This window comes from Ahaetulla prasina, chromosome 1 (genome assembly GCF_028640845.1).
Source record: "Ahaetulla prasina isolate Xishuangbanna chromosome 1, ASM2864084v1, whole genome shotgun sequence".
NCBI lineage: Eukaryota > Metazoa > Chordata > Lepidosauria > Squamata > Colubridae > Ahaetulla > Ahaetulla prasina.
In genome coordinates, this window is record NC_080539.1 from 145,485,053 (window position 1) to 145,498,262 (window position 13,210).

Below are 13,210 nucleotides of genomic sequence, written 5' to 3' on the forward strand. Positions count from 1 at the left end.
TAATCCTTATGATTTATATTGATATATTGATCATCAATTGTGTTGTAAATGTTGTACCTTGATGAACGTATCTTTTCTTTTATGTACACTGAGAGCATATGCACCAAGACAAATTCCTTGTGTGTCCAATCGCACTTGGCCAATAAAAAATTCTATTCTATTCTATTCTATTCTATTCTATTCTATTCTATTCTAATTGATCCTCTCCATGGGGTTCTTAAAGGCCTTGTTTGCAGCACAAAGGCTTACACCAGTGATTCCCAAACTGTGAGCCGCGGCTCCCCAGGGAGCCGCGCTATCGTCATGGGGGCGCCGCGGAATATCTGCGCCCGCTGGGTCCGGCGCTGATGCGCCATTTCTGGGGCGTCTGGTGCGCATGCGCAGTTGCAGGTCGGATTTCCGGGGGAGCCGCGGGCGCGTCTGGTGCGCATGCGCAGTTGCAGGTCGGATTTCCGGGGGAGCCGCGGGCGAAAAAGATTGGGAACCTCTGGCTTACACAATTGCAAAATTATCTGTTATTGCTGCAATGATCTAGTTGTATGCGATCTAAATGACGCCTTAGAAGAAGCTTTGGCATCATTTGTTTGCTAGCATAAAAAAATTCACAGCAAATATGACAGGCTGAAAAATAAACTGTGTGTGCCAACATCAATTTGTTTTCAAAAAAGAATTAGTCAAACACAATTTCCAACAAGAACCTTCAGCTTTGTTTACTATTATTTTAGATATCTTTCCGCTGTTTGGAGAGCTTTATTTTGATGAAACAGATTTCTAAAAATTGCTTAAAACATCTCTGCATTTCCTGCCTCAGCTTCTTCAAGGAAAGTGTTAGAAACTCTTTTTGTTTTCCCCCTGAGCATCCAAAGGAAGACATCCATGAGGAGCAGTTGGGAATAGGACAACTTGCCACAGCTAACTCGCTGCAGCAAACTCCCTGCGGCCAACTCCCTGAGGGACAACTCGCCATGGCCAATTCGCCATGGGACATCTTGTTGCGGGACAATTTAACAATTTTATTTAATTATTTTAAATAAATAAAAATTATTTTAATGCCCCTCCTTTTGCATCCTTTCTTTAATGATTCTATTCCACCATTTCTTTGATATTAGTGTAACTCTTGTCCTGCAGTGACTTGTCCTGTAGTCACTTGGCATGGCGAATTGTCATAGACCTGGAGCAGGGGCCTACTCCAAAATGTTCATTATGCAACAATGTGATTGAAACCCTGTTTCCTTTTTAAATGTAATTCTCATTTTAAAAGGGGGCAGAACATTGCATTTGTGACCACGATCTTGACATTTCTGACCACTCACCCACCCCCCTCAGATGCTGTTGCTGTGATACTTTGAATTAAACAACAATAATGCAGTTTATTTAATGCCAAAATGGTGCAAACTACTCACAGTTTTATTGGAATGTTTGTGGTAGGAACTCCCATACCCTTGCTAACTCCTGCATCTGGTCTAGTTCAGACTGCCCCAGGAGCTGTTGACAGTTTTTCAAAGGAATTATTGAGTCTATCATTTGTAGCTCAGTAACTGTAACAAAACGTAAAACAACCATGCCAAGGCTAAAGCAAACAAAACATTCATAAGAATAAAAATGGCAAACACATTAGCTCCTACATAACAATTCAGGGGGAGAGGGAGAAAAGAAAAAGAGGGGGAGGGAGGGAGGGAGGGAAGAAAGGAAGGAAGGAAGATAAAGAAGAAAGAAGAGAAGGAAGGAAGGAAGGGAGGAAGGGAGGAAGGAAGGGGGAGGGAGGGAGGGAGGGAGGAAGGAGGATGAAGAAAGAAAAGAAAAGAAAAGAGGAGGAAGGAAGGAAGATAAAGAAGAAAGAAGAAGGAAGAAAAGAGAAGAGAGAGAGAGAGAGAAGCAAGAAAATAAGAAAGGAAGAAAGGAAGGGAGGGAGAGAAGGAAGAAAAAGAAGAAAAAGAAAAGAGAGAGAAGTAGAGAAAAAGAAAAGAAAGAAAGAAAAAAGAAAAGAAAGAGGGAGGTAAGGAAGGAAGGAAGATTAAGAAGAAAGAAGAAGAAAAAGAAAGAAGAGAAGAAAGAAAGAGAAAGAGAGAGAGGGAGGGAGGGAGGGAAGATAAAGAAGAAAGAAGAAAAGAAAGAAAAGAGAAGAAAGAGAAAAGCAAGAAAGCAAGAAAGAGGGAGGGAGGGAAGGAAGGAAGATAAAAAAGAGGAAAATAAAGACAGAAGATAAGATAAGAAAGAGAGAAGGAAGGGAGGGAGGGAGGGAGGGAGGAATTTATGAAGCTGGAAAATTGAGCACATTTTCACCTTAATAATTGATGCAAGTATTTTTATTTTTTTTTATTTTTTGCATAATGAGGTCCTGACTCATGTCTCATATTTTGCTACTTCTCCTCCTTTCCATCCCTGGTGGCTCTGTAACACTCTCCCTACCTCCCCAAGATATCATGATCACTTCAATGTATCAACTAGTCATACTTGATATGTATTATAAAAATGCACTTTTTTATAAAAATGCAAATGTTGCCGCTAGATGACAGCAAAGAGATACCCTGCTGTTGTCTCCTATAGGTAGCTTAAGGAAAGCACACCTTCCCAGCTGATCTTCTGAAAAATGCCTCTGTGCAATATCTCCCCCCAAAATGTCATGCTATAGAGCATTGATGGCTAACCTTTTTGCCATCGCGTGCCAAAAAGGGGGGGGTTTCACGCATGTGCATGCCCCACCCATAATTCTATGTGCCCCACCCCCGCGCATGCGCACACAACTCTTCCCCTCCCCCGACATGCGATGGCCCAGTAAAACTGGGAAGGCCAATTTTTCTCTCTTACCTGGCTCCGGAGCCTCTCTAGGAGTCTGGGGGAGTGGGAAAACTGCCTTTCCCACCTCACCCCAGGCCCTCCGGAGGCCAGAAACGGCCCATTTACCAACTTCTGGGTGAACAGGAAGTGACTTTTTTGCTGTTCCCCAGCCTCCAGACTTCTAGAGAGGCTCTGGGGAGGCTGGGGACAGCAAAAAAGTCACTTCCTGTCCACCTGGAAGTTGGTAAACGGACCGTTTATGGCCTCCAGAGAGCCTGGGGAAGGGTGGGAAAGGCAGTTTTCCCACTCCCCTAGACTCCTAGAGAGGCTCTGGAGCCAGGTAAGAGAGAAAAATGGGCCTTCCCAGGCCCTCTGGAGGCAAAAAAACAGCCTGTTTCCCTACTTCTGGTGGGCCCAGAAGGCCCGAAAATCAGCTGGCCAGTGTGCACATGTGCACCCGAGCTGAGCTCGCTTGCCCACTGATATGGCTACGTGTGCCACTTGTGACACGCATGCCATAGGTTCGCCATCATGGCTATAGAGCAAGCAGGGTATCAAACTCAATTTCATTGAAGGCCGCATCAAGATTGACCTTAGGGTGGCTGGGGTGGGTGTGGCCAGGGTGGGCATAGCCAGCTCAACATCATTCATGTTGAGGGTGCCTGTGGCGGCCCAAGCACTCTGCCAGTGAAAATGAGCTCCCCAGTTCTGTTTTTGCCTGCAAAGGCCTCCTACAATCCTCTGCCAGTGAAAACGGCGCTCAGGAGGGGCACAGGCAACCCTCCCGCGCTCCATTTTCACTGGAAGAGGCACCGCAAGCCAGTCCTTCTCTGTTTCCAGGGCAACCCCGTGGGCCAGATCTAAGCACCCCGTAGTCTGGATCCGGCCCCTTGGACTTGAGTTTAACATCCCTGCTTTAGAGTTTCAAGTCTTTACCATTATCCTGACAGCTAGTCCACTGAACGCTATAGTTTATAGCAAGTAGGCATGCATACTTACTTATTTCCTTATTTCCCAGAAGTCTCTCAAGACCTGGCTATGTCATCAGGCCTAAGCGGGGGGAGGGTCTCAACGGGCCCATGACAGCTTGAGGTGGTTTCATTGATGATCAAATCTCTTGAGTGTGCTTTTTTTTAACATGACTGTTTGACAAGTTTTTTGTTTTTATACTTCTTTTTTTTTTTTGTTTACATTTATACCCCGCCCTTCTCCGAAGACTCAGGGCGGCTTACAGTGTATAAGGCAATAGTCTCATTCTATTTGTATATTTTTACAAAGTCATCTTATTGCCCCCCCAACAATCTGGGTCCTCATTTTACCTACCTTATAAAGGATGGAAGGTTGAGTCAACCTTGGGCCGGGCTCGAACCTGCAGTAATTGCAGGCTACTGTGTTCTTAATAACAGGCTTTACCAGCGTGAGCTAAACCGGCCCTACTTCTTTTTTGCTGTATGCTGCCCAGAATCATTTCTAGGGAATGGATGAGGATATAAATTTGACAAATGAATGATAAATATATACAGTGGCATTTTTAATCTTCCAACAATATTTTAAGTGTGTAACCTACCTGCCTCTTTCATAAGACAAAATTTATAAACTTACGAAAATTAGGATTCAAGCCTATACAAAATATACAAAGAAAGAAACATGGCCAAAGGCTGTAAAGCCAGCTTAGACTGGGTCTTAAACTTTAGGGAACCTTCAGTTCTCGTTCTTAATATAATGACAGACATTTCAGAGCACAGAACTGTGATATTTATTGATGTCCTACCTGGAGGTGACAAGCGAAATATATTGTCCAACTACAGTTGTAGTGATTTTCAATTGTGTTTCCTTTTAGTTTGTACAAAGCATTATCACTCCCAAAAGCTTTCACTCTTTGCTCTCTGGAGCAAGAATTCAGCAAAGCATTTGGAAAAGTTAAACAAAGATAAAGGTGTCACGCAGCAAAATTTCAACCCTCCCAATATTGGGCTGGGGAAGATCAAGGAAGTTCTGTAAATAATGCCTTGAAATATCAATGGATCTTTTCTGCAGAACAGTTCGAACAAGTTAACAAGAAGAAAATCAGTTTAATTAGCGGTGTTTGCAGGCTAACCAATCAAATCATAGGCAAGAACAAAAAGGAATCCAGATTCTTTTGGAACACCAGGTACTTGATTCCCGGAGCTATGGTGGGCACCTGCAAGGTTGAACCATTTAAATCTTGGGGCAGTGGTGGGTTGCCCCTGGTTCTGACCGGTTCGCAAGAACCGGTAGTAAAACCGGTGGGAGGCTCCGCCAACTGATCCGGACATCATCAGGAAGCTTCTGAGCAGAAGCGCGTTGCATTGCAAACCAGTAGTAAAGGTGAGTAGAACTCACCTCTGTCTTGGGGGAACCCATAAGGTAATTCTCTTGCTCAGAAAAATTGTGCGCTAGGAAGTTTATTTATTTTATGTATTTATTTATGAAATTTATATGCTGCCCAGCTCACTATCATTGGTGTTTATATTATGCCCATCTCAATTGTCATTCATGCAGCTATGTTTTAAATATAGTAATAAAGGAATAGATGTATATGCTGTGGGGGCCTTTGGTGCTCTCTGAGCTTGGTTGTTTTCTTGCAGACGTTGCATTACTCAACCAGGTAACCTCATCAGTGCCAGTGAGTGTGAGTGAGTGAATGAACAACCCCCACTTTCATTACCACTGATGATGTTACCTTCATGGGCAATTAAATGTCTGGAAGAAAACAACCAAGCTGAGAGAGCACCAAGGAATTCAAAGTGCATAAAGATTGATGTTTAGTTAAATTCTCATTCCACCTATATAAACAGTAAAATAAATTCCCGGTAACCATTTTGCTAGTCTGATAAATTAAAACTTCCTTTCTCGAAAAATAGCCTGTTTAGCCAATGAAATTTTTGGTGGCCTATCTTTATGTGTAAGTTTCTCAATAGCCTGAATAAAATATTTATTTAGAATTAATACCAGTAGTAGAATGCCTCTTAAAATATAAATCAATCAAAGGCTAATATTCATTTCAATAGCATTCGTCTTACCCAAGCAACTTAATGGAATTTTAATCCATTTTAATGTTCATAGCAGTTTTATCTATAGAATTTCACTACTGATTTCTACATACTTTGACATGTTTTGTATAAACAATCCTAAAACTCTAATAAGTTATAAAACTCAGCATTTCACATTGATGTAGTAATGTAACAGATTAAAAATGAAATATTTTTTTAATAAAATGTTTATTTATTCATTTAATTCAATATATATGCCTGCCTAACTTGCAACAATGAGTCTGGGTGACCAACACAGTCTAAAGCAGTAATATAATAAATAACTGGTATCAATAATAACAATAAGATAAGGTAAAAATCAAACCAGCAAAGTAAAAAAATACCAAACAGTTGACCTAATGAACTGAATATTTATCAAGTTGTGGAAACACCCATATCAGTTTAGGAGATGAAATAATTTTCCAATATTACCAAAATGTCACCAGCATATAAAAATTATTTATATTTTGAATCAGCCAATGCAATAATAATAATAATCACAAAGCTTCCTAACACAAGTGGTAATGGTGCAAAAATTAAGTCAAAAATCAAATGAAAAAAATAGATGGTCTCCATGCAGTATGTGCTACATTGTAATACAATTGTTCCAGAAATTAATCAGTTTATTATTACTCTTGCTGTTGTTTACAACCAGTAAGTTCCAGCCTATTCAATAAAAAGGCAGGAATCATATCTATGCATAATTTGCTTTATAAAATTAATATAAACCACGTCAAAAGCTTTTTCAGCACTTAAAAATATTAATATAGCAGAATCTAATTTACTTTGAGCTATGTCCAAAATTACTATTAATAAATAGTACTGAATTACTCATTGCTTATTTGTTTTTAATAAATCTGAGAAGGATAAATTATGTATAGTAACACACTCTGCAATCACTCTAGCCAACAAATTTCCATTTCCCTACATTTTTTTCTTTGAACAACCAGTTCTCTGAATAATGACATTCATATGAACGTTCACCTGTTAGAGAATGCATAGAAATTCATATATTAACAATATGGATGGGAAATCCATGTAAAACAGTATTGCATGCCTATCAATCCTATAGGGTTTTTTTGTAAGTCACAAACGGAGAAATGGTAAAGTTTGCATAAATGGTAAAGGCAGTTTGTTTATTGTGACTGTATCCAATAAACTGCTTGGATTAGTAGACTATGGATCTGATTAGCCCTAAACCCATCATAAACTTCAGAATTTTACTAATCCACAGCTTGTTGAAACGTTTGTGTGAATAACATTAATTATGGTAAGTCCATTTGGGGTTTCCACCACACACTAAATTAAATCTAAATGAAGAGTTACAGATTAGAAAAGAAGGCCAATGTCCCATTTTGCTAATCCAACTCCAACCCACAACAAAAAACAACTTGTATGGGAAGAGCAGTTTGTGGCAATTCACTCCACAACTTTTAATAGGATCACCACATCTGGACCACAACAATCCATCTATCCACTAGTCAGTTGTAATCCCCACTCCCTACTTGGAAAATTCAGTGTCAGCGTTCCAGAAAAAAAAACCCCAACTCCAAGTGAAAACTCTGAAGCAAGCATTTTTCAAAGTTTTATACTTGAATAGGTAAACTGGCACATCTGGGAAACCCGAATCTGAAAGGTCCGAGTTTTCCCTCAGTAAATCAAAAAACCCCAAACCATCCCCTCACTCCTCAGTCGATTACATGCTCCAATCGCCAACCATTCCATCTCAAGAGAGCACTCCGACCAGTCCTTCTCCAGATGCAGGATCAGCCTGACTTTGACCGTCAAGAAGAATGCTATTATGTCTAAAGACAACCCCTCTACTAAATCCCCCCCCTCCTACTTTCCCACACATGAGAAAGTAGCAGCATGGAACCTTCTGGACTAATATAGCTTCCAAAGCTGACATTCAGATTCTTTACTGCCATCTTATATATGTCTAGATGATTCTACTCCAGACCTGTTGGTGTTAGGAAGATTATACTTGCCTTTTCAGTAGCAGGCCAAGGGTCGTTCTCCAAAGAGTAGATAGGGCAAAAATTCGATCACACCCCATCATTTACATTAACAATTAAATTAAATTAAATTAAATTAAATTTCTATAATATTATAATCTGTATATTGGATTTATTTCCAATATCTATCAGCTGAACAATTATAATATGGTGAGAAATGTTAGGGAAGCTCTGGAGGACAGTAACCAAAGTTTTGAGATTCTTATAGAACTCTGGATTTTCAGGTTGCCTATTGCTACAGTTTTCAAAAGTATGTTGGGAAAGTGTGTGGCTTAAGCAGAGACAATTCAAAATGTTTCTTGGGGTTTTGACAGCTGCCAGATATATGTGTCTAAAGAAAGCCTTGCTAGCATTGATAGTGTCTTATCCAAGGATATCTCAAGGAATAGAATAACAGAGTTGGAAGGGACTTTGGAGGTCTTCTAGTCCATCCCACTGCTCAAGGGGGAAACCCTATAGCATTTCAGACAAATGGTTGTCCAATATCATCTTAAAACCCTCTGGAGGCAAGTCATTCCACTGTTCTAATTGACAAGAAATTTGTTGTGTCTTGCCCGCCCTCAGAGCAGCTGGGGCCTTCTTATCTGCTCCCGAACACAGAGGAATGTATGCCTCCCGGCCCCAGTCCTGGCTCCATGCCCAGACAAACTGCAGAAGAAGGAGCACCTCCCGGCCCCAGCCCTGACTCCATGCCCAGGCAAACGGAGCAGCTAGACCCCTCCCCCTCCTCCACAGCATGTGAGCCTGAGGAGGGTTTATTACCAACAGCTGATTGGAGTGACCCTCGCATCAGAAGATTGGATAGGCGGAGGCAACAGAAGGAAGGGAGGGGCAGGCCTTAATGAGTGCTGAGTCATGGAGCCACACCCCATGGCCTATATAAAGGATCTGCTTTCTGGCAGTCTCTGAGTCAGGCAAAAGTCGAACTTATCTTGCTGAAGTCACTTACTGGTCTCCTGCCTGCTCTGAGGACTTTGCTAGGACTTTGGGCAGAGCTGCAGAGGCAAGCCTGATTCGGATTTCCCTGACCCGGCCGTCAGCGGAGGAGTGGGACACGACAAAATTTCTCCTTTATTCTAAGTTGGTTCTCTTCTTGATTAGTTTCCCTCCATTTTTTTCTTGTCCTGCCTTCAGATGATACAGAGAACAGGTTGACCCTTGGCAGCCTCTTAGATATTGGAATCCCTATTTCTTCTTTTCATTAAACTAGATATACCCACTTCCTGAAACTGTTCTTCATATGTTTTAGCCAGGGGTAAAATCCACTTACCTTCGCTACCAGTTTGCAAATGGGAGCACGCGCACACGCTCGCTAGCTTTGCTCACGTGCGACATCTCTGTGCATGCACAGGATCTTCTGTGCATGTGCAGAGCATCAAAAATGAGACGTGATGATGTCCGAGTGGGTGGGCGGAGCCTCCTGTGGCTGATGCTAGTGGTTCGCCTGGGCCGGATAGAGCCAGTTGCATTTCATCACTGGTTTTAGCCTTCAGTCCCCAGTCATCTGTTTTACCCTTCTCCGTACTCTTTTAGAGTCTCAACATCTTTTTTTATATCATGATTACCAACATTGGATAGAATACTCTAAGTGTGATCTTACTAAGGCATTATAAACTGGTACTAATACTTCTGTTAGTACTGTTAATTGGCTATTTTGGCAGCTGCAACACACTGCTGGCTCATATTTAAATGATTGTCCACTGGGACCCTTAAATCTCTCTCTCAGTTACTGCTATTGAGTCAGCTATACTTGTGTGTTTGGTTTTTCTTGTCTAGATGTGGAACTTTACTTTTCTCACCATTGAATTGCATTTTGACAGTTATCCAAAGTTGGAAATAGTAGGTAGGGAAAGCCTAAAGACTCCTGGGAAAATAATATTAGTATCAATTTCTATCAGAACATATCAGATTGTTTAAGATAGTTTCAGCATGTGCTATGCATTTTGACAGGGCCCAGTTTTACCAGACAGTGAATTGAAAGAAACAATATAAATAGTTTATAAATAAATAGCCCTCTATTTTAGACTTAAAAAAAAAAACTTTCAGAATTTTTCCCCTTATTAGGCCTTCCCATTGTTCCCTATGAATAATAGTGCCAAATAGCAATATTTGCTATCGTGCAAATATATTGTTTGGTTTTTCAATAAAGATGAGAGACGAACTCTATTGCCATCAATCCAGATGGCATTTCCATTGTTTTTTATTGATCTCCAAGGTCAGAACAAACTACCTCATTGACATCCAATGAATGATTTTAAAAAACTGGGAGATATAACAAAAAGGAGTGAAACTTCACTGTTCTTTAATTTGACATACATATTTTTTTGCCCTGTTCATCTGCTTACGAACCTGGTATGAATCAGTGAAGATAGAAAGAGCCATTTGTTTACAGCTAAGACTCCGAAATCAGATTGCCTGCAATTAGAAAGTTTTTTTAAAAAAATGTTTCACTGTCTTCCACTGAAGTAAATGAGACACAAACATGCATAATGATAACCCCATTGCAATGCTGCAAACAACTAAAACATTTACACGTCACACAATGGCGATCTGTCCAATTCCCACTCTACAGATGTCCACGTTTCCCCAAAATGATCAGAATAATTGACACCAACATCCTTATTAGTAGGTTGAGCAGCCAAGAATGTAATAAGACAGAGAGCTGAATTTCTTCGAAGCAGTTCTTTCCGTGTCAACCGATCAGATTCCTTGCAAAGAAAAAAAAAACTCGGTATACCATTCTGCAAATTAACAGTCAGATCTGTGTCTAGCACATTTCAGGAACATGAAATATGTCTGCAAAATGGTTTGCTTGTGATGTGATTCTGGTTTCTCTCTCTCTCTCTCTCTTTCTACATTGATGCATTGCAACTATTCAGGCCAAAATGTCCCATTATAATTTTTTCTACTGTAAGTTGGATCCAGAGCTGTGGTTAATAGATCTCTGCTTGTGAAGAATAGGAAAACATGCTTTCAGAATCTGCTAATGGAAGGGGGAGAGAAAATGATATTTCTCCCCAATTTCCATAAGAACCGTCTCCCACACAGATCCTCTTATGTGTGTGTGTGTGTGTGCGTGCGTGTGTGCGTGCGTGTGTGTGTGTGTGTGTGTGTATCTGGTTTTGGGACTTAAGGGAGATGGTAGATGTTCCCATAAGGTGCAGGAAAGAAAGGAAAGTAGGAAAAGCAAACTTTAACAATTCACTGAAAGAATCTCTCCCAAAAAGGGAGACTTTAGCTTCAAAGTCCATGTTTATAATTCTGTGGTGTTTTCTTTTGCAAGCAATGGTTAAAAATGTTTAACAGCACAGAATACAGAATCAGTTCAGCCTAATTCTGGACACAGTGCCAACATGTCTGTTAATCACAATTATTTTGGGTAAGGCTCATTTATTACATGCCAGAATAGAAAGCTGAGAGTAGAAAGGGAGTGCAAACACTCAAACTATACATAAGAAAAAGAGAATTGTAGAGCGGGGGTGAGGGGAATCTCCTTCTCCTCTTCCTCCTCTCTTTGATTCACTCTTAACTCCTAGCAACTGCCTGGACCAGAGGTCTCCAACCTTGGCAACTTTAAGCCTGACGGACTTCAACTCCCAGAATTCCCCAGCCAGCTTTGCTGGCTGGGGAATTCTGGGAGTTGAAGTCCGCCAGGCTTGCCAAGGTTGGAGACCTCTAGCCTGGACTACACTTTACATCAGATAATATTCTGATGCTAAAAATGTTTATTATTTCTTGATGATATGTTCAGACATATGACCAAAGGTACTATACAGCCTGTTGGGACCGGTTCAGGCGAACCGGGAGTAGAGATTGCTGATGGGCCCGTCCCGCCCACCCCCTACCCCAGCTCTATGCCATCTTATTTAGGCGCATTTTTGAGGCCGGGTACATGCACGGAAGGTGTGCTCCAGTGGTGAGTTGCTCCTGGTTCGGTCCGGTTCTATAGAACCGGTAGTAAAACCGGCGGGAGGCTCCGCCTACCCACCATGATGTCATATTGGGTGATCTGTGCATGCACTCCCATTGCGAACCGGTAGTAAAGGTAAGTAGAACCCACCTCTGGCATGCACATGAACAAAGTGCATGCACAGAAGGCCGGGCGCATGCGCGGAAGGCGCGCAGGTGTTCAAAATGAGAGTGCACGCGTGAAGCAAACTGGTGGTAACAAAATGTGAAACACACCGCTGCATATGACCCATTAGTAGGAGAAGATGGGCAGAAGATAATGGGGGAGGGGGGATCAGAAGATAGCAGAAGGGGAGTTGAATTCAGCTATACCTAAGAGAAAAAAGTAACACTGTTAGATATTGACAGCTTGAAGGTTTCACTCAGGTCCGTTGTTTAAGCGGGAAGAATACTTAAACATGATTGGTTGAAAACCCTGACAGCTCCCTATATAAGGGCAAGCTGTCAGAAAAGCAAGCCGCTGGATTGTAAATAGCAAAATAAAAAGATAGTTGAACAGCACCTAGCTACTCTGAGTATTCAACATCTATTACATTTCAGAGGGAGAGAAATTATATCCATAGGACTTGAGGGACCTTCTGGATGTCATCTCAGAACTCCTTTCTGTGATCTCTGAGAGGAAAAGGGACACATAGAAGATACAATAGTACCAGAGAACAGAAAAAGGGCAAATATTGCTATCTTCAAAAAGAAGAAAAAAGAGGACCCTAGTAGCTTTGGATGAATCAACTTGACATTGAAACCAAGAAAACCAAGAAAACCTAGCATTTGGCAATATCTTCAGTGAGTTCCCAAAAAGATGGTAAAGTGTGTATTGGACTACACTATCATTTAAAGGAATACAAAATTGGTTGAACAGTCAAACCTAATGTATATATTGATGGTACCAAAAATTCAAGGAACATAGCCTGGGACAATGGGCCCTGTTCTAGGCCGCAGATCATATCTATAAATAACTCGGATAAAAGCTTCTTGAATGAGAAGCAAAATGTTCTCAAAGAAAAAGAACCACTGTCCAGTTGCCTTTTGGAAAAAGCACCTTTGGGCCACCCTGTAATTAGTGTTTTTTGCTTTCAGTGGCACCTTCTACAAGGCTAGAGCATAGTGAATGAAGTCCTTCAGATCTTGTACATCATATCATTTAGGTCTTTAAGGTCAAACTCCAAAGCATCATTTTTTCCCCAGAAAAAAGTGGACACTATGTCACTACAAAAATGTGAATTTAAGGACTGAAATTAAGTAGCCAATAAGCTTCTAGCAGCATTTGACCCAATACATTTTTATAGGAGCTTTTTGAGTCATACTGTCAAGGTTCCAAGTAATACATCCTGAACAATGGAAACACCAAGGCAGGCATATTCCTCAAAAAACGTTTTATTGGGACATATCAAATTG